Source organism: Colossoma macropomum, unplaced genomic scaffold (assembly GCF_904425465.1).
Source record: "Colossoma macropomum unplaced genomic scaffold, Colossoma_macropomum, whole genome shotgun sequence".
NCBI lineage: Eukaryota > Metazoa > Chordata > Actinopteri > Characiformes > Serrasalmidae > Colossoma > Colossoma macropomum.
The window spans coordinates 15,018,931-15,043,838 of NW_023494809.1; the positions used below are offsets into that span (position 1 = coordinate 15,018,931).

A 24,908-nucleotide genomic window follows, 5' to 3' on the forward strand; every position below is an offset into this window, starting at 1 on the left:
CAGACCACAACCTGTGTTTTTTGCCTGACCACAGTTCAGCTGTCTGTTGCAGACCCTAATATGGGTGGAGTAGTCACAGATGTCAAAACGTCTGATAGATCCGCACCCAACAAAGCAGGTGTGATAGCGCCCTGAGAAACGTGTTTTTTCAATGGTTTTTTTATGACTTAAAGTGACATTACCGGCCCACCACAAATCACTGTCTCCCCAGAGTTCAGGCTCGCAGACAACTACAGGGTGCTTTGCGACCTACTGGTGGTCCGCAGACCACATGTTGACAAACCCTGCTGTAGAGTACAGTAGAGTTAAAGCAGTAGTGTATTAATAAAGGCTGCAGAATACAGTAGAGCAAAAGGGTGTAGAATGTAGTAGAGAAAGGCTGTAGAGTACAACACAGTAAAAGAAAGGCTGTAGCATATAGCAGCATAAAGGCTGTAGAGTCCGTGTGCAAACAGGCTTTATCCTCTCCCTCATCTGCTGCTAATGACGGCTGACAAACTACCCATGCAAATCTCATCTGAGCGGCTACAGCGGCACCTCCCCCACCACTCCCGCCCTGCACCCCCCACCCCCGCCCCCCCCACAAACAGCGCTCGAACATTCCTCCAGCTTCTGACGCTCCACTCAGAGAGAGCGCTCTCCTTTTGACCAAGATAATAGCCTGCTCTTCAGTCACATGACAGACACAATGGCAGAAAGGCAGAAAGAGGCAGAGCAGGTGGTGTGTACCCCCCAAAACAAAAGCACTCGGTGCTTTCTGCTGTTGTTGGCAACTGTCACAGGACACAATTACCACCAAGAAGCAAGTATGAAAATGCTCAATGTGGCTAAAGAAGAGTCTGAGAGAAGCACACAGCCTTGAGATGTAAACAAGAAACAGAGAGAAAAAAGTTCCTCTTTCTCTGAGCTGAACCTTGTCAGGAAACGACGTCAGACATCCCACAAAAACCACGTCAGCTCACACTTTCATTAATTTCTCTGCACAGCACGGGCGTCTTTTCCTGCTGCCGCCCGCAGGCTTTCTAAAACACGCTGGATTATTACCATGATAGCCAGAGAACTTCACTGATTCACACAGTGCGGCACAAAGCAGGAGAGTAGTTTACAAACACTGGTCATGTTGAAGGAGAAGCTCAGCAACAAAAAAGGTCAAAAGGACAGAGAAAAATCAGGGTTCAGCTCAGGCTACTACTGTTTATGCTATGCTTATGTATTTTAGTCCTTAACAGTTAACAGTGTGTCACACAGTGTCATAAACCACAGTCAAGTCTATTAGAGATTAGTGAACAACTCCACATGGTTTGAGGTACGAAGTTGAAGCTGGCAGGCGGGAAGGTGTTTTAAGTTGGGGGGAACTGGCATTTTAAGCTGCATATATGGGTGACATCACGCAAAATTATTTTCCATTTTTCAAATGATTTTTTTTGCTAATTTACATCAACAGAATGTGTCATAAAGTATAATAACAGAGCAAGAGACAACAATATATACATACATACTCTTTCTGGACAAACTGTGCGCAAATGAGCTCGGGACGACCTATCAGATGACTGATGTGTGGCGCAGTAAACATTTGTGTCACATGCAAGATACTCAAAACATGCAACATTATTATGTTAGATTATTTTTTTTTTCTCCAAAACTGTTTTTGGTTTTCACAAGGTTTCAAAATATGGAGCTTAACAATTTAGTTATAATTATGAGTAAAGCCTCTTAATGTGTATCTAATTAATGTGCAATTTGCAATTTATACATACTTTATATACTGAGAAATATCTTTAATTCAAGGTAAATTTTTTGTTTAAGTTTAAAAACAATATTAGACTGCTTTGGTGCTCAGAACTGGCATACACACCGTCAAGCTTGAACGCTTTTTGGTGCTATATAGAACCATTTGCAAAAAGGTTCATTTAAGCACAAAATGGTTCTATATAGAACTCACAGTTCTAAACAGAACCATTGCCTTTACTAAAGAACCCTTGAAGAACCAACTATTTAAATGTGTACAGCTCTAGCTCTTTTCACACTTTCTCTCTTTCCACATCCAACAGTTGGAGAGGGAAGCAATTTAGCTAACTTAAACAGTGCACAGCTACAGATTTTGAAAATATATGAAGAGAACATAAAAATATGTCAAACCCACTCTAAATGAAGCAGACATACGTCTTTATGTTCAAATTACGTTAAAGTTTTAGCAACTGCATAGCTCAGCACCGCCGCCCCCCATCCCACGTCCCAGGAATTTGGTTTCTTATTAGAATTTTCCAGCCCATCTTAAAAGGTACAGCAGTATGATTAACCGATGACTTTAGATCAGTTCACAATGAGGCCATGCTAAGCTATCACTTGTGTTTCATTGTCATGATAATCATTAAAATGAAAAGACTTTTCTGCCACTGCACTTTTTTATTGAGATCCCAGTATGTATATGTATATTTAACTGCTTTATTCATGCTTTTGAATACACACACTAAACATAACTAAATAAGGTACACTGCAAAAAAGGTATCTTATTGAGTAAAATTGTCTTAAATCTAGTTGATATATCTAACATCTCATTTTGAGAGTAGGTGTAGGAATATTAAGATTATTTTTCTTTATTCTGGATATTTTTTACTATATTTTTAGTCATCTCATCAAGTAAAATTATCTGTTTTAAGAAACAAGCAAAATTGTCTACCAATATAGTGATTTTACTTGAAAGTGACTTAAGAAAAAATATCTAAAAATAAGAAAAATCTTATAACAAGCTTTAAAAACATCAGCTTTAAAAATGTTAGATATATTATGTACGTTTAAGATATCTTCACTTGCCAAGATACCACTTTTTGCAGTGTAATAAAGAAAATATACTTTTGTTTTTTATAAAAATCTGCTTTCAATCTGACAAAACTGAGCAGACAATACATAAAAAGTTTACATAAAATAAACATACTAGAATGATTACAGTATGTAGAGACAGAATGAGCCATGAGATCCAGCGTCTGACAGCAAAGAACAGTTGATCATCCAACCCAAAGATGAATTCCATTTTCAGTTATGCTTTGCTCTTTGTCTGTGGTTTGTGAAGGTTTTTACCATTTCATAAACTGGGTGTACAGATGGCAGCACCGTGCTCGCAGGGACTTTCTGATTCTGCTGTTTTGCTGTATTCTGTGTAATGAGTTGTGTTTTCAGGTGCTATCAAACCTGTAGTGGAGAAGTTCTTGGGTGTCTTAATGCTGCACATGAACAGTAACTAGAATTTTTGCATTCAACATTCCTTGCAGAAACCGTGAAATAGTTCCACACGGCCAATGTTTTTTTTCACTATTGATTTGCTGGGCTGGGATATATGGCCAAAAATGTCATCACAACAAAAAAATTTACATCAGTCGATATCGATACACATCTCAATAAATGTCAAATCATTAATTCTTTCAAGTTTGAAGGCTGATTTTTGCTCCTGAGTGGTTAATTGCTGTTTTAATCCTTCATGGTCAGAACATGACAAATACTCGCCAAACAGTGGAACATTTCACAAATCTGTCATGGGACAGTGGGAGAAAGTTTCTGGTGAGCTGTTGTTACCAGTTGGAAAAGCACGGCCGCAATTTTTATAATATTCATAATTTAAGAAAGAAAACCGATTATTTTTAGCTGTCTGGTGACGAGTGCTCAGCTATCCCGTTAAAAATGCTAAACAAGTGGCCAACAACAGTGCTAAACTGTTTAGTTTCTCAACAACGTCAGCTTAATACAAACGTCAAACATTAGCTGGCTCGTAACGTCAGTGATGGATCACTCCGCGTTACTGCCATCACTCCTACCACATCCATGTCAGAGCATATCACAGTATTCAGACACCAGCTAGCGACGACTGGATTCCTCTGTTCTAGCTATCATGGTATTTGAGGGGTGAACCACAATATATCTGATGCTCACTGTGTAAAAGCATGAACTGCAGTGTGATTCTCTCAGACTAGACAAACAACACCCCCTTTTAGGTACGTTTAAACTGAAATCGGTGCTTTTTTTGTCTTGTTTGATCTACAGTAACATCAACTTGTCGTGCTGTGTGAGCGACAGAGCTCTGCTTCAAGTTAGCCAGCTGCTAAAAACAGTTAACCAGCTGCTAAAAACAGTTAGCCAGCGAAGCTAGCGTTCTCCCACCCTCCAATGCCTCACAGCTTCCTCAGTTTACTTTCAGTTTAAATCTGTGCTGTGCTCTTTCACTTTTGTTGCTTGGCAATGCACTAATACTAAATACGACTGTAACACAGCGCTTTAGTTGTGAGAAGATGTGATTTAACGGTGCTAAAGCTTGTTAGGATGTTAAGATAGCAACTCATTTCACTCCTTGAACCAAAAACAAAGATTTGTTGTAACCCTATTTCCACAGCCAAAATTTTCAGCTTTTTTTTTCTTTTGAAAAGGCCTTTTTTGACAATTTCTGGTGGAAATGTTTCAGAGCCTAAAATTTCACAAATCTTCGGCAGGAAGTCAGCGCAGCGTTTTCTATGTGAGAACATTTTTTCTGATGCAGGTGGAGTAAAGTCAAGCAGTGGCAGTGACTTTTGCAGGTACAGCAAAATAGTGGTAGCAGAGTATAGTTAGATAGATTAGATAGACAGATAGATAGATACTTTATTGATCAAGAAGGAAATTTACCAGCCAGTAGCAGTCACACAAGAATAAGGGTGATACAATATAAAAAGAAGAATATACACAAAAAACCTGTATTTACCTATATTTATATATACAAATAGAAATATACAAAAAGTATAGCAGTGGCAGTAGACTATTGCATATGCAGTAGAATAGTGGTAGCCGAATAAAGCAGTGGCAGTATACTTCTGCAGGTGCGGCTGATAGTGGCAGCAGAACAGGTAAGAGGCAGTAGATTACTGTAGGTACAGCACAACAGTGGCAGAGAAATAAACAGAGGCAAGAGATTCTTGCAGGTGCAGTAGAATAATGGCAGCAGAATAGATAGAGGCAGCAGACCACAGCAAGTGCAGTAGAATAGTGGGAGCAGAGCAGAGGCAGCAGATTATTGCAGGTGTAGTAGAATAGTGGCAGAAGAGTAGAGCAGAGGCAGTAGACTACTGCAGGTGTGGTAGAACAGTAGCAGCAGAATGAGACACTGCATAAACGCAACGGAACAAACCCTCGACAGAAACCAGGGTCAGGGCAGTGTAAATGTTCCAAAATTGTTTAGAATCAAATTACTTTACATTAACTTACACTGAAAGTAAAGAATATTTTTGTCCTCTCCTATAAAGTTACTATTTTGGAGATGCGTGCTTTTTTTTTGTTTTGTTTTTATGACAGTGACTGTATGCTTTGCGATGATTCAATCTGGTTAAAAACATCACCCATCTCTTCTGCTTTTTATTTTGTAGCAGTAACACAAAATAAAGGAACTCTCTATGATGACCAATAAACAAAAATCAAACCAGTGTTTCCATCTCTTTCCAACCAAAACCACTTAAACACAAATCACGAATTACAACCACTGAAATCGCCAATATGGGCAGGACAAGTAACAGAGTGCTTCCATCTCCCTCAAGTTCTTCACCAATCAAACAACATTCACATGTACAATCTGGTACATTTTAGGCGCTGCAGTGCGAAACTAAATGATCCAAATGAAAGATGTGTCACCAAATCCCCAAACTCTGCAGCAAACTTGAGCAAACAGACTAGGAGCCTAAGAGGAAGACAGCAACAGGGACGGAAAAACATCTCTACAATAACAAGTTGTTTAATTAACCCTCATTTAACCCTCATGTTGAGCTCACCTCTGCTTCAGTGGATATGCAGCCTCAGGCCATTCCTGTAGAAGAGCAACCAGCGAGAACCTTCAGGCATCATCAGCTTCACTGTCTGCAGAATAAACAAAGTCCAACACTGCCTGCTTTAGATCTTTAGATTGAGACTCAAACAAGACATTCATGAAATGCATGCATTTGCTCCTGGATCATTTTATTGAAGCTACATTACTCTGATAATTAATACTACAGTAAAATTATTACTACCCAAAAAAGTGAAATCATTGTTGATATGTGTACAGTGATATACACAGTCTGAAGTGATATGTTTTAAACTGTTTAAGCAAAATAATTATTTTTAACATTGGGTTGCCAGATTGGGCAGGATCCTCCTTTTTAATTCGGTATGAAAAATATTTTTCCATGATGTTTTTTTTTTTCATTATCTTCGAGTATTTCAATCAATTTTGACTAAAAAGAACAAAAAATAAATAGATGTAATGCAACATTTGCAGTCATATGCAAAGGTTTTGGCACACTGGTCATGTTTTATTGATTTTCTATGTGAAATAAGTTAGCACATCCTGTAAGGAGAACACACATCTGCACATTTTAATGTACAACTACAGTTTATATACTAAATGTAACATATTGGGAAAAACAACATTTAAAATGTGGCCTGTGAATATATATATATATATATATATATACACACACACACACACACACACACACACACACTGCCTCTACTACTACTACTACTACTACTACTACTACCACCACTACCACCAACAACAACAACAACAACAACAACAACAACAACAACAACAAGCAACAAGCAACAATACAAATTCCCCATTTAGTTACTATCATGAAACATGTCTTGAGCCTTTCTTGTTCGTATAGAATATTCAAACGTTCATAACTCTGTAGAGGATGTGGGGTAGAATATTGGAAACATGAAAAATAATCAGTTCCTTCAGGACTAGTTAAAATATGTCTTTAAAAGCCCTATATTTCATTTTCTTTTCACTAATATAAAGGAAACAAGTGTTTTTTTTGGCACAATATTACCACCCACTGCAATAAGAAAGTCCAATAGCAGTGCAAATTGGACTGTTATTTGTATGGGCCCAGAATGAGCGTCACAGCCTGAGTGTCAGCATGTAAACAGGAAAGAGCACAAAACTGAAACTAGAACCACATTCGAAAGCCATCTGTATGTTGAATGGGCACATATGGATCCAGACTGTGTTACATTATTGAAGTCCTGTGGGCTTCTGAATCTAAAGCCAGCTGTTTACAAACAGCTGTTCAACAAAGTCAGCAAAGCACAGTTCATTGAGGGCACATAAACAGTGAAATTCGAAAATCTGGAAAATTTCATTCGAGTTGCAAAATGTGGAGTGCTCTGTAACTCACTTGAAACTTAGCTGCAAGCGTCTCAACTGTGTGAAACAAATCTCTTTAAACAGCCCATCAAAACAATAACACCAAAATGCATCAGTAATTTGGCCAACTAGTGTAGCAATTAAATGTGTCACATGCAACTTTAATTTTGATAGTCAAGTTGCCCAGAAATTAAGTTGGATGCAACTCACACTGTGCATCAAAGTTTCACAGTGTAAAACCAGCCTAAAGCCCTATCAGGACATGATTAACTGTGCATGCTGTTCTGGGGTAATTTCCTCTTTTAAATGTGCTACTCTGTGATTTTATTTCCTTGTGGAACGGCCATGTCGCTCGTTTGTGAGCTGGTTGCTTGTCTGAGAAAATTACAGGCCAAATTACCTACTGTATTTCACTGAACTCTGTTCTGCTCTCATCATTTTAGTTACTTGAGGCAGCATTAGCAGGAGGTAGTCATAGAAAATAAAGACAAAACAGAAAAGCGAGATCTTGCAGGCAAGTGGCCTGTGGACAGCTACAGGTAAAAAGCATTACACATTATACTCAAAAAAATTAATACGCTTTATAGGTTTCTATGATTATTTGACCAGCCGAGTTAATGGAAGACACTGCAATAAATCTACAGCCGTGCAGATGCAACACTTATCACTGTAGAAAGTAGAAAAAAAAAAAAATTTCAGACACCCCCCTGATAAACTCATTCAGTCTGAATAGTGCTTAAGACTGACATATGAAAATGAGCTCTGTTCTGACTGGCTTCCTCAAAAAGTGTTTTTGCATAGAGAGAACCAAAGGAGAGTTGCTCCAATTCTACCCTGTAGGCCACCCCAAAAAAAAACAAAAAAAAAACACAACAACCATCAAGCTTTGAAGTGGAGCTGGAGCTGAACGGGCAAAGAGGATTCCACTACTTCACCATATAAGGATCTATAGGCTGCTCTATAGCATCACACTCTTTACTTTTCTCACGCAGACCTGTCAGCCTGAACCAGCTGGAGCTGTGTTATATCAGCAGACCACACGGAGAGACAGCTGAGTGTTCCCAGATCGGTCTGGAAATGCAGATATTCCAGCTAATCACACCTAGCCGGCTCCAAACCCAGAACTCCATTCAGTTACAATTATTTAGGAAACCATTAGTGTAGAGTCATAGGAACCAATATTATTATTGCACCATCAGGAAACAATATTATGTTCAGTGAAGGCCAAATACAAACAATAAATGCGAGTCATTTCATTTCACAGGTTCACATTAATGACAGATTTGAATCACTCACCTTCACGAACCACCAAGTTAGAAAGATCAGATCTGAGCAAAACACTAAAACTGAGCAATGAGGCTTGTAAAATAAACGTAGCTTTAGTAAGGTTTGTTAGAGCAAGTAAGAACCTTGTCATCCGAGCTCTGAAGTGCACCTAATAAGCGGGCTGAGACCCCTGTGCAGGTCTCGGGTGTGGATCATCTGAAGTATGAATACAATACAAAGGACAGAATGAACCACCTCTGAATAAGCTCTGAATCTGTTATTACAGACCAGATCATTTGGGTTTTAAAACAAGGCTGAACCTTGTTTGAAGAAGTCATTACAAAATACTTAGTATAGGCTGTGTTCACACAGCAGGTAAAAGTGGCCCAAATCTGATTCTCAACAAATTCAATTTTTTAGTTGGGCTGTTCAAAATATCTTTTAAATGTGACCTATTTGCAACATTAGTGTGAACAGATCTCTCCTAAACTGACCCACATACGCAAAACAACAATGCTTCACGTGGCGCGCTCATCCAGAAGTAAACAATCAACATGGAGTCAACAACAACCTCGTCTTGAGCTTTCAGTTCCATCTTCGCCAGCACCACAAGAAGCTAATAAGAAGTTCCGCGTTTAAGTTCGCTGTAAAAAGGGCACGTTACTTTGCCACGGCCACTTCTTTGGTTCGCATCCTTGCTTTCTTCAAACTTTTCTTTCAGACTTTCAGGTTTCTTTGACACTGCAGTCTCGTTCTCCTATGACTGCATTCTGCAATTTCTTTCAAAATCTCTGAACACAAAGGGGTTTGGATAAGTGTGATGTACGGATACATCACCCCAAATGTTTATGCCGTCTCAGCAGCCTGAAATGATGATGAATGTCGAGATGGATTGCCACAAGAGCTGCATGGATTCCGATCTGACTGTTCAGACGGAGTCACACTGCCGCATATCAGACACACATCGGATTGTATACTGATTTAACCCTGCTCTGTGTCATGCAAAACCAGGGTAACAAAGGGAATTCTCATGGCTTATTGCTCTAACACAGTGGTCACCAACCCGGTGCTGCAGATCTACCTTCCCTGCAGAGTCTGGTTCAACCAGAATCTGGCACACCTGTTCCAGCTAATTAACTTCCTCAGAAGTCCTTGGTTGGCTGGATCAAATGATTAGGGTTAGGTAAGGAGGAGGCAGCATTTTTGCAGGCTGGAACAAAACTCTGCAGGAAAGTAGATCTCCAGGAGGAGGGTTGGTGACCACTGCTTTAATATCACAAGACAGATGAAACAAGACATGAATAAAACTGACACGACCAGATAGAACACAGAACAGCATGATTTAGAAGGTTCAGTGGTTATCACAGTTAGAGTACACCATGAAGTCTGCCCAATCACTTGTAACCTTTGTTTGCATCCATTTGACATACATACATACATACATACATACATACATACACACATACATACATAATATTCTAGTTTTCTGCTTTGTTCTGGACCAAACTACAAGAATAAAGCACTCTGAGATATTACAGGGCCCATGTGCTACATTTCCAGCTTTCTTTTGTACTGGCTTAATAACTTGTGGTTAATAACTAAGGGTATAATTCATAATCCAGGCTGTATTTTTGGGGAAGGTAAGGAAGGAAACAAGCAGAATCTGACTTTTAGGCAAACTATTGCTTTTCATTGCTCAGTGGTCAATCCTGGACCTGGAGATCCACCCTGGTCCTTGGAGATTATCTGGAGCAGGTGTGGAAGACTGTGATGGAAACAGGTCTCAAGATGAAGGTGGTCACACGTTCATTTGATTAAGGGTGCTTCCACACCTATATTATTTGGTGTGGCATTTTTCTTTAGTTCAGTTTGTTTTCACAGGTGTGAACACTCCATCTGTACTCAGGTCCATACTAAACAAATAAATCATGGCCTGGGAAAAATCACGGGTCTCAGTCCACCAACAAGTGAACCCTGCTTCATTTTGCTGCTGGTGGGAACCTATTTCTGTGACTATCCACACTAAATGAGGAAATTGAACATCAGAAGGATACAGAATGCTTTCCTCTTCTCACAGCATGTCAGTGCTGTACTGTCTGCATAATCCACCCATTTTAAAGTGCGACTTCACAGACGCTCCTATTTTTCTTGCAGCACGAGCTGCGGCTAAGAACGACAGAGTGATAAAATAATAGCAAAAGCAATGCATTCGATTTGTGCACATGGATCACAGAATATACTGCATCAGTGCTCTGAAGCAGATATCAAGTATGGTTCATTATTATTGCTTTGGTTGTGTTCATATTCATATAGACATTAAGCATTTGGAGTTTTTGGCCCAAATGGTGGTGCATGTGAGAGTAACAGAGAGCTTTTATCGCTGCTAAATTTCTGACCAAGTAATTTGGTGCACTTTACCCAAAGCAGTTTGAAACTAACTGAAACAAATAAAAAAGATATAATATCACAGAAACTCTGGTTTGGACTAGGTATTAAAACAACCTTAGTCTCCAAAATGAATGCTGACCATCACTGCTGCACTTCTACTGCAAATCAAGACAGTGGCCTGAAATAGCTGACCGCTTCAGTTTTTAGCAGAAGTCAGTTTCAAATATAGTTCAGAACAGTTTCTACTTTTGAACCACAGCAGATATGACGTACAAACAGAAGCTAAAAACAGCAGCAATGCCTTTGAAAATACCAATCTGATTTGTTCATGGAGTACAATCGGGAATTACAGGAATTATACATTTACAGTGTTTTCAAATCTAAAACCAGCATAATGTTACTGGTAATATTCAGGCATTGCATCATTCAAACCAGCAGCCCTTCAAGGGTAATTTGACCCATTTTCCAAAAAACCTCCACAGCACAGTGGTTGAGATTTAAAACCAAGTCATTCAGAGTAGTCTGATGTAAAACAGTTCATTGTCAAGACTCTACAATAAGGATAGGAACCAGGGGTTGCGAGGTCTCCAACACAAATACAGCCATTTTATTTAATATCCAAAACCACCAGTGAACCTATGTGTCTTCTGAGTTGATGTAATGTTGTTGATGGTAAAATAGTGGAAAATCTGAAAAAATAAGTTTTCTTTGGGGACTGTTTTGCCTCACAACACCCTGCATGTATCCCTTTACCATGAAGGGAGTTTTAAAGATATGATTTAGACCAAAATCTTCTCAAAACCATTGCAAAACAAATGTCTTGTATTCATAATCATTTCACATAAAAACTCTCTGTGAGGGAGCCTTTACATGTGGAAGCCTTGTTCCCATCACCGCCACTGTGAACAATTCTGACTTGGTAAGTTTCAACAGAATGAGGCATTTCACACCAAACCACTCTGAATGATTGTTTGCATGTGTACATTTATAAATTTGTAAATGTATAAAAAAAAATAAATGTATAAACCCCAAACACCTCATTTCTCCTTTAAACTGTAGACATTCAAACTAGAACTGCAGGGAGAGGGGTTTCATAACGTTGGCCTGATTTTACACAGTTAATAATAAATGATAATAAAGAGACAAATGTAGTGTTACATGACATGTAAGGTGGCAAGAGATCAGTTAACCTGCTTTCCATCTTCCAAAAGAACCACAAAATCAATGTCATTAGAAAGAGAGAGCCAAAGGAAAACTGTGGAAAGAACTTGTGACGATTATTTGAAAAACAAATTTACTCCCAGCTAGTATGTGTTGTGTGTGTGTGTGTGTGTGTGTGTGTGTGTGTGTGTGTGTGTGTGTGTTGGGGGGTGAGGGGGGTTCTTTAAAATACTGAGAAGGGGGATCTCATTTCAATACATCTGCCTAAAAGAGTATTTTATGAAGATGTACTTCTCATGCAGGTAGATCGCTACCTCAGTCTTAGTGGGATGGACTCTAGCTCAAGTTCACACCAGAGTACGTGTGTCGAGCAGGGAGTGGAGTGTTGTGATTTCGCCTAAAGCAAAAAAAGCGGCTCCAAGTTGGAGTGTTGGTGTTCTCTCTCACTCTGAAAACGCTCCAACACCGCTCTATCCTGTAAGTCAGACAGGCCTCCTCCCCCCAAAACTGACTACCTCTGCGTGACATGAGTAATGCGGCAGTGTGACTACAGCTCTCACACAACGGCTGTTCATACACAGTGCTGCGCTACTGAACTGTTCAACAGACCTATACCGGAAATTCACTAATCGCAACAAAGTTCTACAGATATTACACAAAATGAGTCTCACGTCGTCCATTTTGATGTTTGAATTGAGAAGAAAGCATGTGCATTTGTTTAGCCTCAGCAGTTTTCTGGCTTGTGTGTTTGGGTCATTGTTTTAAGACTATACCTTCTGAGAGGCATTTTTTTATTTAACAGCACAACAGCAAAGAACTAACTCTGGGTGGATAAAGCAGGTAATGCGTCACTGAAAACAACAGGATTTTGTACTAATCCTAAAACTTTTTTAACATGTTAGAAAACCAGAAAGCTTTTTAAACTAACATTGTCCCAGGTCAATAACTTGGCGACCTTATGTGGTAAATTTTTGTCATACAATCTTGAATGTAGGGCTGGGCGATAAAACGATAACGATAATTATCGCAAAATAACTTTTCCTCGATAGAGCGATACGACATGTTCGATAAATGTTCGATATAATACACCACTCTCACACCTCCACGTTCAGCGAAAGCATTGGTGGCGTTTTCTACTACAAGGAAAGCGACATTACTGTGCTGTCGCCAGTAGAGGGCGCACTTCCGAGTTTTTCTACATGATTAGAGAGGGAGGGGCGACGAGTAAGATGAGTCTTTAGCAACGGCTGAAACGCAGAGTTATACATTCCCTGTTTGAGTGGAGCGACCGCCGATCTGTTCTCCTCAGACAGAGTGTGGGTGACGAGGTCAGTGGTGTAACTATACTGTGCTACAGCGAACTCACCTCTTTCTGTACATCCTAACAGCTTTAGCAGCGTTAAATCACAATCCTCACAACTCCAGCGCTGTTACAGCGCTCGGACAGTCATATTTAGTATTAGTGCGTTCCCAAGCAATGAAAGTGAAAGAAAAAAGTGGGTTCATGTAAATTACAGCCCTGATTTAAACAAAAGTAAACTGAGGAAGCTGTGAGGCATTGGAGAGCGGGAGAGCGCTAGCTTTCCAGGCTAGCTGTTTTTAGCAGCTGGCTAACTTGAAGCAGCGCACTGTCACTCACACAGCACGGAGAATTGATGATACTGTGGATCAAACAAGACACAAAAGCACCGCTTTCAGTTTAAACGTACCTAAAAGGAGGACTCCGTTTGTCTGGTGTTGATATTTTGCGGTTCACCCCTTAAACTACTACGATAGTATAGAGAAATCCAGTCGTCGCTGGCTGGTGTTTGAATACTGTGATGTCATTTGTAGCGGGGTAGCCGAGCGCTCGTCACCAGCTAAACATAATCTGTTTTCTTTCTTAAATTATGAATATTACAAAATAGCCGTGCTTTTCCAGCTGGTAAAAACAGCTCAGCACTTTCTCCCACTCTCCCATGACAGATTTGAGAAATGTTCCACTGTTTGGTGAGTGTTTGTTGTGTTCCGACCATAAAGGATAGTTTAAAACAGCAGTTAACCCCCAGGACCAAAAATTAGCCTTCAAACTTGAAAGAAATAATGATTTGACATTTATTGCAGTATGTATTGATATCGAACGATATGAATTTTGTTCATCGTGATAACATTTTTGGCCATATCGCCCAGCTCTACTTGAATGCATTTCATTTCTTTGTAGGGTTAATAAAGAAGCATTCAGGCTGTAAAGGTGTTTTCCCCCTGCATGATCAGAAACAAGAACTGACCAAAACATGAACCAAATGAAACTTGCGGTTCTAGCTCTAGCTCATTCCCCAGCTGCTAGAGAGACAGCTGCAACTGGTAAAATAACCATAATTAACGATTGAATAATCTTTGTTTTTGTTTATATTGTGCAAGTAAAAAGCATTTAGTTTGGCTAATTTTGAAGATTACCTTGTTTGCTAGTTAGCTTGCCCTATTTGCTGATATGAAATGCTATACTTTATCACTCTGCGTACGCACACAAATGTCTACGTTTCCACAGAATCAAGTGTAGAATCAAACAAAGCTTCAAAGCTTCACTGCCGAGTGTAATACTAGAAAAAACACTTGGTCTGTGGCTGCAAGCCTCACACGAGTGGATAAATCTGAGGTTTGCAAGCTCTTTGAAAGAGTATTCAAGGAGAACTCAGTGAAAAATTGGTAAAGGATGTGTCTTCCGAAGACATGAGCTACTCATCTACTATTGTCATCAGTATGAAAGCTGATTTTGCATTTGAGATCTAAACACTGAGACAGACCTTTTTTTTTGAGGCTGTGCGTGTGATGTTAATACATAAAGATGTGACATGGTCCGAAAAAACTCCCGACCTGACACCTCTGACTTTTAAATGATTATGAATGTGATAACTGAGAACTGAGTCATGTCATTCAGTAAAGTACTGTTTAACCAAAATCTAACAAATATATTATTAAAGCAGCTGATATCGCTTATTGGAATTTTTAGGCCCTTAATATCAGTATCGGCCTAAAAATGTTCATAACTTGCGTGGGTTTAACACCCACCAGAACAATTAGATATTTGGATGTTTGAGAATTTCAGGTTTTGTAAAATGTCTGTGTAAATTCATATACAACTTAACTTTTCACTGACATTTAAATGACTGTTGTCACAGTTCACATGCAGTATTTAGTGAGTGAGTTAGGCCTGTGCGATCTCATATGTTGATCATTACAGTGTTATTAGGCTTTGCAGTGCCAACATCGCAGAGGGCTGTGATATGCAAATGAGCTCCCTGACCAATCACTGCACTGATGAATCAGGATTTTCTTGTAATCAGGCCTGTCAAGTTCATGAAAGTTTAGCTGATGATTAAATGTCACGTTAATTAAATGCGATTTACAATTTAACTGTCTTTGCAATTATTAAAGTACAAGACTAAAGTGGCCAACTTGCCTGATTAACCATCTTGCTTCTTAGCAATAGTAGCCAAGACTGGTAGTACTGCTGAAATGATCAGTCTACAGTTACAGAGGACCATGTGCAGAGTAGAGCTAAGCTACATTTGTTTCAAAAACATTCTAGCACACCTGTTAAAAATATTAGAATTAGCTACATAGCTACCAAACAAACAAGTAAACATTACTGAGCGCCATCCTCTAAACATGTCACAGCACGTCCCCTGATGTGTCCTGGTGTGAATGCATTTACTGCTTTATTTTATTCACATTTATACCAATTCACGTTCTGTTTGTTGCAGCATAACATGACCGTGAAAATGAATAACTGTGGAAAATACTGCAGTCGGCTTAAATAACTGCGTTTAGGTAATTATGGAATAATTGTGACAGGCCTACTCGTAATTCAAAATTCAAAACAATTCAGAATTTAATTTACTTAAAATGTTTGTGAGGTACTATGTGCCACAATTGGTTCTAAAATCAATTAAAAAATATATAAATTTAATTTTTTTATTTTACTGTCTCTAAGATTAATATATGTAAATGAGCTCTGGGGCTAAACTGCTGTAGGCTGAATGGCTGAACGCATATAGGAGCTGGTTCTTGTGACATCACAAAAACACTAAAATCAAAAAGGACTGTTTTTGCAGCTTAGTTTCCATCTGTGGACTGAATGGACAGAGGAGTGAATGTTTTGAAACTTTGACAAATGTCACATGTGACCTTTTACTTTTCCATGACACGTTATTAATTCACTAATGTGGTTTTAACAGATAATAAGCCATACTGCAATACTGGCATTAAATTCATATCATGCAGGACAGGTGCCCTTTAACAGTCAATAACACTGACAGTTTCAGTGGAGCCATTCGCCAAAAGAAACACAACACACACAAGAAACAAGCCAGCGAAGTGAAACGCAAGTCGAAATGTCAACGCAAAACCACCTCAAATAGCTGCAGCAGGACACTCGTCCCTGAGCTATTAACGAAGAGAATTAGTTTGTCATTAAAACAGGAAAAAAAAGACTGGGGGAAAACAGAGCGGAGGAGAAGATGACAATCATTCTCAGGTTGGTAACGAATTTAATCGTGTCCTACACGTCTTCAGGGCCTGCTTGTGCACCAGGGAGTCAGATCAGGCTTATTAGACAGTAACATGAAGTACGCCTTTTTAATTACGTTCTGAAAGTAATTAGCAAAAAAAGGAGGCTTAAATCATCTCCCATTCCAGAATTAGCTCCGAAAAAAGCAGCAGTGGTAGCAGTATCTGCGATGGCCAACATGAGAGAAAAAGATCCAAACTCTCTATAATGAATAAAAAGGGCCCATACAGTTTATTCCTCTTTTATTATTCTTTTTACTTTGTAATACTTGTGCGATATCTTTATCCCTTAACTCATTAGATTTATGTTACTGTGCCTTTAAGACTGATATATGTAAATAGGCTGTGTTCTGATTAGCTGACTTGTGTTGTGCCTCATTTAGAAAGCAGTCTGGGCTAAAACACTCCTTATAACTTCAGCATGAGTGGGTGGGGCTAAGCTGCTGTACACTGAATAGTAACGAACATATGTAAATGTGTTTGTGATGTCACAAAACAACAAAGTCAAAAGAATCTATACAGAGTTATAATACTATATATGAAGTTATTATTATTATTATTATTATTGTTATTATTTTAAAATTAGTCACCAAATTGCATTGTTCTGTTCATCCATAAAATAGTGCTGAGAAATCATTGCTTTCTGCTTTCTGTTGAGAACAAGCTTCCTGTGTTTCTGTGGTGTCATTATTAGTAGTTGAACAGCATAATCTTTAAAAACCACAATAGAATCATATCATGGCTCATATGTTGTGGTATTGCATTGTGGGGCCTCACACAGTGACGCATACATATTAGTTTCCATATATGGACTGCATGTACTGGGGAGCAAACAGTGTATTTTGAAATTTTAACATGCTTCCGTTCATTAAACTTTGGTTTTACATGTTATCAGCCCTTTGAAAAGCCGCAGGAAGTCATAAGGCAGCCTGTGAAGGAAAGTAAAGGCTGAACAGCTCGAAAGACTCAGTCCTGCAATAAAAGCACTGTTCAGAATTACTCAGTGAGAACAGGCCTAAAACCGAAAGGACACTGAAAGGTCAGTGTTTATGATGACGAAGGGTTTTATGAGGTGAAGGGGGAAGAAGGTACGAAAATAAACAAGCTGCTCAATATAAATTTTGTAAGTTACATCCCAAACTGCAGGAAAACCAGAGATATTAGCACTTTGATTAAATAAACAATGAACAATTACTAATTACTAATGCTGCACGAAAGGAAAATCCATTTGTACACTATCAGAGCTGATCATTCACACACTGATAGAAACCTGTTCTGTATTTTTCTAAGATTCTAAGCTCTTTTCAAGGAAAAAATCAGGATATTCTCTCCAGCTGTCTCACCTGCTGCTTTACTTTTTCCTATTAATATATGAAAAATGAATCTTATTTTGGAGAATAATTTTTCAATCCACTGCTATAATACAGTTCCACCCCCTTTAAAGCTCTAAAAACTTCACACAGTTATACACTGAAATAAGGACAAGGCCACACAAACTCCAGCATTTCCCATCTACAAATTTTGGTCAAAAAATAAGTAACTAAGTAACTAATGTGTGTGTGTGTGTGTGTGTGTGTGTGTGTGTGTGTGTGTGTGTGTGTGTATTTATATATTTATTTTTTTATTAATATTAGTTAATGCTGTCCATGGAGAAGCCTTCGTCTAGCGCCATACAATCTGTTCTACCTAGGATTCATAACTGCAGCAGCTTCATATCTCCTGACCCCAGAGCGGCTGTGAGGCTGAGTTTGAGGTGTTTGAACAGTGAGCGAGAGGTGAGGAAGCAGCTATCAAGGTTAATAAAAAGAGAGGGGACTTTATGTACATTAAAAAAAAATAAATAAAAAAATAAATTTAAAAAACTCAAGCTAAAGTTAAACTAAATGAGACTCATCTTTGTCCACAGTAGAGATTAAACGATATTAAAATTTCATATCATGATTATCATGACCAAAATTATCACGATTATCGGTATTATCGCGATACTGTTCAAATGTGTTGAAAAGTAAAATAAATAAAAAAATAAATACTGATACACAAACTGAAACTCGTTTCACCAACTTTTATATTAACACAAATAGAATTGGCAGCAATATGCACTTTTTGTTTGCATAAACCTTAAAAAATAAGGTCAATACATTTTAGTATTACTTTTGTATAACTTACAATACTTGTAATACTCTGTAAACAAAAGAATAGCAAATGTATTATTATTACTGTTATTATTATTATTATTATTATTATTATTACTGTTATTATTCTTATTCTTATTATTACTGTTGTAATTATTTTATTATTATTATTATTATTATTATTATTATTATTATTATTATTATTATTAATTACAATAACTAGGGATTTCCCTGCATAGACAATTGAATCCCGACCAACTCTGAGGTGGATCTTAATGGAAAATGACTACTTCTAAGAAGTGCTGCACTCGGGGGATTTCTGTCTGAACTGCAACTGCAGCATTATTGTGCCGTTGTGGCGCTGTAGCCCTAATCAATACAGCGCACCAGGAAAAACTAAAAACAAAATCACAGAGGAACTGCGTGACCGTGCTGTGAGCTGCAGACAGTGTAGAACTCACACAGTGTGCCTTCACCTGTGGAGCTGCTTTTCTAAAAGCATTTTAAAACTAAAACATAGCTTAAAATTAACATGCATCTGAGCTGTGGCAGAAACACTCCTAAAGTTTAATCTCTGAAACTCTACTTTTCCTAAAAGCGGCACACAGCGTTTACTTGCGCGAGGTCCCGTCTCAAAGCACACTATCTTCCCTATGTAGTGCACTTCGTGGATCATGAAATAGCAAATCCTTCACCCAAAGAGTGCAGGAAATGTTCAACTAAGTCATCTATAATCAACATTAACAACAGGCTACAAATCCCCTATTTAAAACTCAACTGCTTGTTAAAGATGATCGTGTTTGTTTGAACAGTAGTGCTCTATGTAGGGGACACTGAGTGATTTGAGACAGTGTATTCTCTTCTCAGACAGTAAACACTGCAAGCGAGACGAGATAGGGGAGCTGCGCAGATTGAACTTCTGCAGCATCTCGTTCCAGAGCTTGTGTGACTGTTAACTCAGAGCTCATTTTGGAGACTCTGCTCCACAGAAATGTGTGTTAAAAGCTTTAGTTTCGATTCACAGTTGATTTACCAATTGTTTTTTTTTGTTTTTTTTTTACGCTAAAAGCTTCATTTTATATTATTAACGAACCATAAGCGCAAGTTAAACCACACAGACCATGACATCTCTTCTATTTCGAAGTCCCCACAGACTTCTACGTTAAAGTTAACCTTGCATTATCTAAAAAGTAGCGGGTGGTGGTCGCGACTCGTAAGGTTTGATGTGTTGCCCCCTTTCGCTGCTATGTTCTTTCGGCCTGTTCTGCAGACAGGGTGGTCATCTTCAATTAACTTTCCTTCTGCATCCTTATAAAACCCAAAATATGACCAAACATCAGACTTGGTCTTTTTAGAAGGCTGAAATATCTCAGAATCTCCGAGTTTTCACACCTCGGTAATCGACCGCGGTTTTAACGACACTTTAAAGTTCAAACGGTACTACTAACCGTCATTAACTTTACCGCGGTTTACCGTGAAACCTGTAACCGTTTCATCTCTAGTCCACAGCTTGCTGTATTTTTGCACCTGTGAAGAGATTCACCACAAAGCTGTTTCCTCTGCTCCTAGGAATAAATCGTAACTGAAGTTTACCTCCACACATCTTCACATGATCTTCCCCATCGAGTGCAAATAATCCACACTACAGGTTATACCAACTTCCTCAGGGGGGACTAGACGACATTAGGTGAAATAAAGTGTAACTTGCAGTAGTGTCTGTTAAAAATACATGAAAACAAACTTAGCGTTATGCATGACAGTTTGTTGCTTTTTCCCCCGCTGTACCGAGCAGTGCTATATGTCTCAATCGCGGTTTGTACCGAATTGCGACTTTTGTGTACCGTTATACCCCTAGAACATTAGTACTACAATCAGTACAGTACAACTGAACTACCATCAATACATTCGTACCACAATCGATACACAACAACAACAACAACAACAAACATTTACTACATCAATATTTAAAACATTTACTAAAACACTATCAATACAGTTCATTAGTACCACAATCGATACAAAAGCACCACAATCAGTGCAAATGTACCAAAATCTGTGCAGCACATTAGTACCAATCAGTGCCAAAGTTCCACAATCACTACAGTACATTAGCAGAACAATCCGTGCAAAAATATAACAGTAATTAGTACAACAATCAGTGCAAAAGTTCCACAATCATTATAGTGCATTAGTACAACAACCTGTGCAAAAGCACCAATCAGTACAGTGCGTTAGTACCAACGGTATACCAGAAATATGTTTTTCCACAGAAGAAATGTACATATTTGTACCTTTTCCTAACCTAATTTATTACATCAGAACAATAAAATAAAAATCCTAGAGGGTGTAAGGTAGGGTGTAATTAATAAGGTGTAATTAACACAACTTTTTAATTGCCTAACTAAAAGGTACTGAAGATGTACTATTCGTACTATGACAGTTTAGTACCTTTTCATTCAGTGTAAAAACGCAACACAATCTATACAATAGCAACACAATCAGTGCAATACAAAAGTACTGCAATCAGTACAAAAGTACTACAGCATAATTTACACTAAGTTTTGAAAGTTTAGCCTGTTTTTTACTATCTTTTTATAACAGCAGAAACATGTTCAAACCTTCTAAACATGCCACGAAAAGACGAAAAGCGCACTCAGGATAAATAAGAATATATGTGACATGTTCTTATTTTATATTGGGAGACAATTTTATTAATCGCCTCATATTGAGTTTGACAATCAACTGCCAATGCATGACTTACTCTTTCCCTGCATGGCGTTCATTCTCATTCAGTAAAGTTATATAAACTATCCTGTATAAACCAACACGTTTCACAGGTTTAGCAGCTTTCAGATCTTCAGATAAACTCACTTAACAGACCAGAGACAGGACACCATTAATCCCTCCATATCTCTCTCTCTCTCTCTCTCTGATTGCCACTGAAGGCTAACACCAGAGAGTTAATCACACCTCTGTGTGGCTGAAGATCAGACAGAGATTTCTTTTCTCCTTCCGTACTGCCCATAAAGAACCTGTCAGTGAAGTTCAACACCAGTTTGACCTTCTGTTTTTCACTGCTGACCTACTCACCTTTAGATTAAATTAGCAACTCCAAGCAGTACGGTCACAACTAGAGAGAAGCAGTGATATACAGGCAGTGTTTACACAACCAGACAAATTAATAAATATAAACAGATTCACTAGTTTTACTGAACTAATAACCTAATCAGGAGGCATCCAACTGATCAATTACACCTCAGTGTGGACACGTTATGTACTTACCCACCTGAGACAGTGGCATGATACCTAACAACATTGCAGCTCAACATGAACACTCAGCATAGTGTGTTTAAAATGATAGTTAGGAACGAGAGCTAATCCCAAATCCACTATACTCCAAATGTACTCAGTCAGACATGCTTGCTGTCTGAAGTGAGCTTCTTTAGTTTTAACACTGGAGCTGATGCAGCTAAGCAGTAATGCATAAGTAAAGGGCTAATCTAGAACCATAACATGGATGCATTTGTTTATCGATAATAAAAACTATTATTATTGTTGTTAATATTATTAAATGTAATAACTGAGATAAACCAGAGTATTAGCAGTAGTAACAACAACTGTAATGTCTATTAGCATAAGTGAGAGGTTTTGAAGCCGTGACTGATCTCCGTTAGCGAGTATGTGCCAGTTTACATTCTTGCATAACTCTGATCTTGTGACCGTACGTCCAAACAAGGAAACACTTTCTGCTGTATATACGCTGAAGAATAAGGGAAAAATGCAACACTTGAAGCTGCTGCAGTGCTACAAACAAACAAACAAACAAACAAACAAACATGAAGTAAGCCTAGACCCCACAAGCCTGTGAGGACCAATTAACAGAAATCAAGTAATTTAAACATACAGCACTTAAAGCAAAGCCAATTAACTACTTACTAGAACGTGTTCTGTTCAGAGAGGGACGTTGGTTCTCCAAGGTGTTAAGAAGAAGAAGAAGAAGAAGAAGAAGAAGAAGAAGAAGAAGATTCACTTTTTCACGTGTGTAACAGCTCAAAGGAATCACACAATTATTAATACAAAATGATTAATAATTACTTGATTACTAATATAATCAAGCGAAGGCCCAACAACAACCATTTGATATTACTACTAGAACTTTTATTATTACTTTTATTATTATTATTATTATTATTATTATTATACATAAAGCACTCCATACATGTAACCCCTCAATGTGCTTTACAATGAAATGCTGAGTTTAACAAATGAAGGCAAAAACGCACAAGAAATAAATGAAGTAAAATAAGAGTGTGAGATTTGTCTGTTTTTATAGATAAGGGAAGATCATACAAGAAAACTGTGCTCATCAAACTATCCCTTTATTAATACGTAATATAGACTGAACATTGGAAGATCTTTACAAAAACTCCTAAACACGGGTTTACAGTTACTCCGGACTCATTTCCTGCCTGATAAACCATGTATATCAGTATTTCGTCTCCACTCGTGCAGAAGAACTTCCACATGTCTCACTCTGCCCCCACCCCACCGTGTCCTTCCAGATGGAAGCCCAAGCCGACACTCTGGATCAGTGCCATGTCGGCCAAGCTAACTGAAGGAGCTTTGTGTTCTTCAGCCTCTTCGGTATTGCAGTATTTTTAGTATTTATGTCTAATATAGGGAGGAAATTCTGGCCTGGCATCCTGCTGGACAGGTCTTTGGGGACTGGACGAAAGGAAAAGGTTCCCCCCAGTTCCTCTCGGAAGCATTTTCCATGGTAGAGAACGGGCCTAGCACGTGGGCCACTGCCTGCAAATCCTGCATTACCTGATTAGGAGCACTGCTTATTCTCCAGTGGGCCACATAATTGGACGAGACAGCGAGAAGAGAAGGGTTTGAGGAGCCTCCGTAAGCATAGGGGCCTTACGTTAGCAAAAGACTTTGTCAGCGCCCTGCCAGCGGACATCATGGCCATGAAATTACATTACAGCATCCAGCTGTCAAACACCATGATTATCCAAAATTAGAGCTCTGGCCACTGCAGCTTATGCTTTTCAAAACAAACTGAACCGTTGTAACTATCTGAAGACCGTTTACTGTAAGATGACTCCAGAAATAAAAATAAATGTCACACAACATCAGGTGGGAAGGACTAAACTTACAGAGCCAGCGCTGACAGTTAGCAATAAAACAGATTTTCAGCTCAAAATTAGGATGAAACTTTACCATTTAAACAATTTCTTCAATAAAGATTTTAAAAGAACTCTACGAACTAGAGGCAGTAGTCAAGAAGATACAAAATAAACAGTACATTTAATAAACTAATTCACAGGAAGATATTATTAACTGAAAAAGTCTTGGTTTAACAGAATCCGACAGTACTTCTAACTGAGCATGTCATTATCCATCACATTATCATCAGTAGTTATATTTTCTTGATGAAAAGGTTAGGATTTTTGATTATATTGCTTCTTCAAAATGAACTGAAAATCTTAAAATAATCTAATACTATATAATACTACCTTTCCTCTCATTCTGAAAGGTGCAAACACATGCGCTTGCTCCTGCTGGTGTGGGCTCAAGACAGTTTCTTCTTTTTAAAAGACACACAGTAATCCATGTCCACATGCTTCACATAAAAGTGTGCTCTTTCATAACAGTGAAGTGGCTTATGAGATCAACTGTAGACGCCTGTTGGAACCCATGAAGTTTCATATTTTAATAATTTTATGACTCATCAGAAGCATCAAGACTTTTAAGCTACGCAGAAAATCAGAATTTTCTTCAGCTGTTACGTCGTGAGGGAAACCCTCAGCAGAAAAAGTCGAGAACTTACCATACCTACTGGCTTCTTAATGCTATGTAGTAATCCACTGTTTTAAGAAGTAAATGTACATATTATTTAACATTATTTAACAAGCTGTTTCAAAATTAAATTGGAGATCAATTCTTATGGCTGATTCCAGTTTCTTTGCAGCCAAACTGTGACATTTTTTTATTTTTTTTTTTTTATGAGACACACCGTGAACCAGCAGTTCTCAAACAAGTCCTTAGGAACCTCCAGAGGGTCCAAATATTTGCTCCAACCTACTATGCAACACATAGGGATATGGCAAAAATATGGACTGTTGGTGGGTCCCTGAGGACTGGTCTGAGAACCACTGATACAAACAATATTATTTACCCATTAACTGGGCAAACTGGCATTTAAAATTGTTCAATTTCTATTTAAATAACATGAATCTAATAAAAGAGCTCCACCATTTTAA

The 24,908-nt window shown here is 38.4% G+C and overlaps 1 protein-coding gene across 1 annotated transcript in view; it reads right to left on the reverse strand.

Annotated features, from left to right (window-relative positions):
• ncoa2 (nuclear receptor coactivator 2) overlaps nucleotides 1-24,908 on the reverse strand; it is a 109,114-nt gene that overhangs the window by 71,488 nt on the left and 12,718 nt on the right. Inside the window, 1 exon segment of the mRNA XM_036558537.1 lies at nucleotides 5,784-5,868. The gene's annotated coding sequence lies outside the window, so the exon portion shown is untranslated.